Below are 2,724 nucleotides of genomic sequence, written 5' to 3' on the forward strand. Positions count from 1 at the left end.
CTGACGGGTGGCGGAGGTCTCGTTGCACTGGATGGGAACCTTTGGAAGATGCCTTGGGAACCTGCGTACGTCCTTGCTCCCTTTGCACAAAAGGGGAAACTGCGCGGTCCTCTTGCCTGCTGCCCGCCCGTCCTTCCTCTACGTCATCCTTGACTCGTGAGGCCGGGCCTTGCCTCGGAATGTTCGCCACTCCGGAGGGGTCCTGGAGAGGCTCCCTACGAGTCTTGGTGATGTTCCTCCTCGCGAGGCTTGTCCCCTCGCAAGGGTCTTGCTTCGAGGGGTGCCGATCCTGCTGATGTTTGGATGATGAAGTGGGCCAGCCCTGGCCTGCACGCAGGCAGGTCTGGGTACCCCCATTCCCAGAACGCCGACACTTGTGCTCCAAATTATCAACATGTTCTTCATATAGAGAGTTTCCTGAGTTATCACTTTCATATACTAGTTGGAATTTTTCATTATATAACTTGGCTTGTATTTCCAATGATGGGCTTCCTCAAATGTATGAGGTCTTCATGAGAAAACATGTTGGATGCACACACACTTAGTTTCCATTAAGCTTTCATACACTTATAGCTCTTAGCGCATCCATTGGATGGTAATCCCTACTCCTCGCATAGATATCGATTGATGGGCATCTCCGTATCCGGTTAATCCGTCTAGTTAATGCGAGACTTACTTCCTACATCCTTTTGATCTCCACCACCGCATTTTATTCCACATATAGTGTTATATCCATGGCTCATGCTCATGTATTGTGTGAAGGTGAAAATGCTGAAGTATGTTATAAGTACGATCCAAATGCATGGTTTAACATCGGGGTGCTCATAATTTATACTTATGCAATGAAGACGGAGTTATGCTATGCTAATATGATAAGATGAGTTTGGATAAACATTCTTTAGTGATCGTATATTTTGGATAAGTAATGATTATGTTCTTATATTTCTAAATATTGTTATGGTGATATCAGTTACTTCACCGTTCTCAATATTTATATCTTGATTAAGATTACATGTTGGGTAGCATTCAACATCAAAAAAAATCTGTTTTTATCATTTATCTACTTGAGGACAAGCCTGAATTAAGCTTGGGGATGCTGATACATTCCAACGTATCTATAATTTTTGATTGTTTCATGCTATTATGTTGTCAATCTTGGAAACTTTATATGCATATATACTATTTTTTATCATTTTTCTCGGACTAACCTATTAACCCAGTACCCATGTCAGTTCCTGTTTTTTTGCGTGTTTTTTGACTTTTTAGAAAATCAGTACCAAACAAAGTCCAAACATGATGAAACTTTGCGGGGGTTATTTTTGGACATAAAAAGACCCTAGAAGCTTCGGAGGAGGCCAAATGAGCCACGAGAAAGCCATGAGCTTGCAAGGCATGTCGTGGGGGTGAGGTATGCCACGCAGGCCCGTGAATCCCTTTGTTGCCCTTGTGAGCTAATTCCACTTCTTTATATTCCCAATTATCCCAACATCAACAAAGAGACACCGAAAACACCTTTTTCGCTTCCACAAGCCTTTGTTACACCGTGATCCCATCTGGAGGCCTTTTCTGGTAATCTGCGAGAGGGGGAATTGATCATGGAGGCTGTCTAAATCAACCTTGTTGCCTCCATGATAATGCATGAGTAGTTCACCACATACCTATGAGTCCCTAGCTAGTAGCTAGATGGCTTCTTCTCACTCTTTAATCTTTAATACCATGTTCTCCTCAATCTTCTTGGAGTTCTATCTGATGTAATCTTCTTTTGCGGTGTGTTTGTTCAGATCCGATGAATTGTGGGTTTATGATCAGATTATTCTATGAAACTAATTGAGTCTTTTCTGAAATTCATTATGCATGATTATTGCTTCGTATTTCTCTATGATCTACCGGTTTGGTATGGCCTACTAGATTGATTTATCTTCAGTGGGAGTGGTGCATTGTTATGGGTTCAATATTGCGGCACTCTATATCTGAATGACAAAAGGGGAAAAGACACATATTTGTATTGATGCCATTAAGGATAAACAGTGGGGTTTATTTATATTGATTGGGTGTACTTTGTCTACATCATGTAATCTTGCTAAAATCATTACTCTATTTGTCATAAACTTAATACCTAGAGAGGCAAGCATATAAGCGCTCTCGGAGGGGGGTAATAGTAGTAGATGCAGAATCATTTCGGTCTACTTGTTTCACATGTGATGCCTATATACATGATCATTACCGTCAATAACATCATAACTATGCGCTTTTCTATCAATTACCCATCAACAATTTGTCTACCCATCATATGTTATGTGTTCGATAGAGAAGCCTCTAGTGAAAACAATGGGCCCCGGGTGTACTTAATCATATTGCTAAAAACCAACATACCTTGCTACAATATTATTACTTTATTTTTAGTTTTCTTTTATTATATCTATCACTATCAGAATTAATCCTCACAAGTAACGATTTCAAGGGGATTGACAACCCTCTTGCCCGCATTGGTTGCAAGTGCTTGCTTTTGTGTCTGTAGTTGCTAAAGACGGGAACTTGCGTGGTTCTCCTATTGGTTTGATAACCTTGCTTCTTAGCGAGGGAAATACTTATCAGATACTATATTGTTGCATCCTTCCTCTTCAGGGGAAAACCCAATGCAACTCACAAGTAGCACCCCTATGGCGTGCCATGTAAGCTTGTGGGACCCCTGATAGGCCTTCATGGCCCCCTTCTCATATATGG

The sequence above is a fragment of the Hordeum vulgare genome, chromosome 7H, assembly GCF_904849725.1.
Source record: "Hordeum vulgare subsp. vulgare chromosome 7H, MorexV3_pseudomolecules_assembly, whole genome shotgun sequence".
NCBI classification, from domain to species: domain Eukaryota; kingdom Viridiplantae; phylum Streptophyta; class Magnoliopsida; order Poales; family Poaceae; genus Hordeum; species Hordeum vulgare.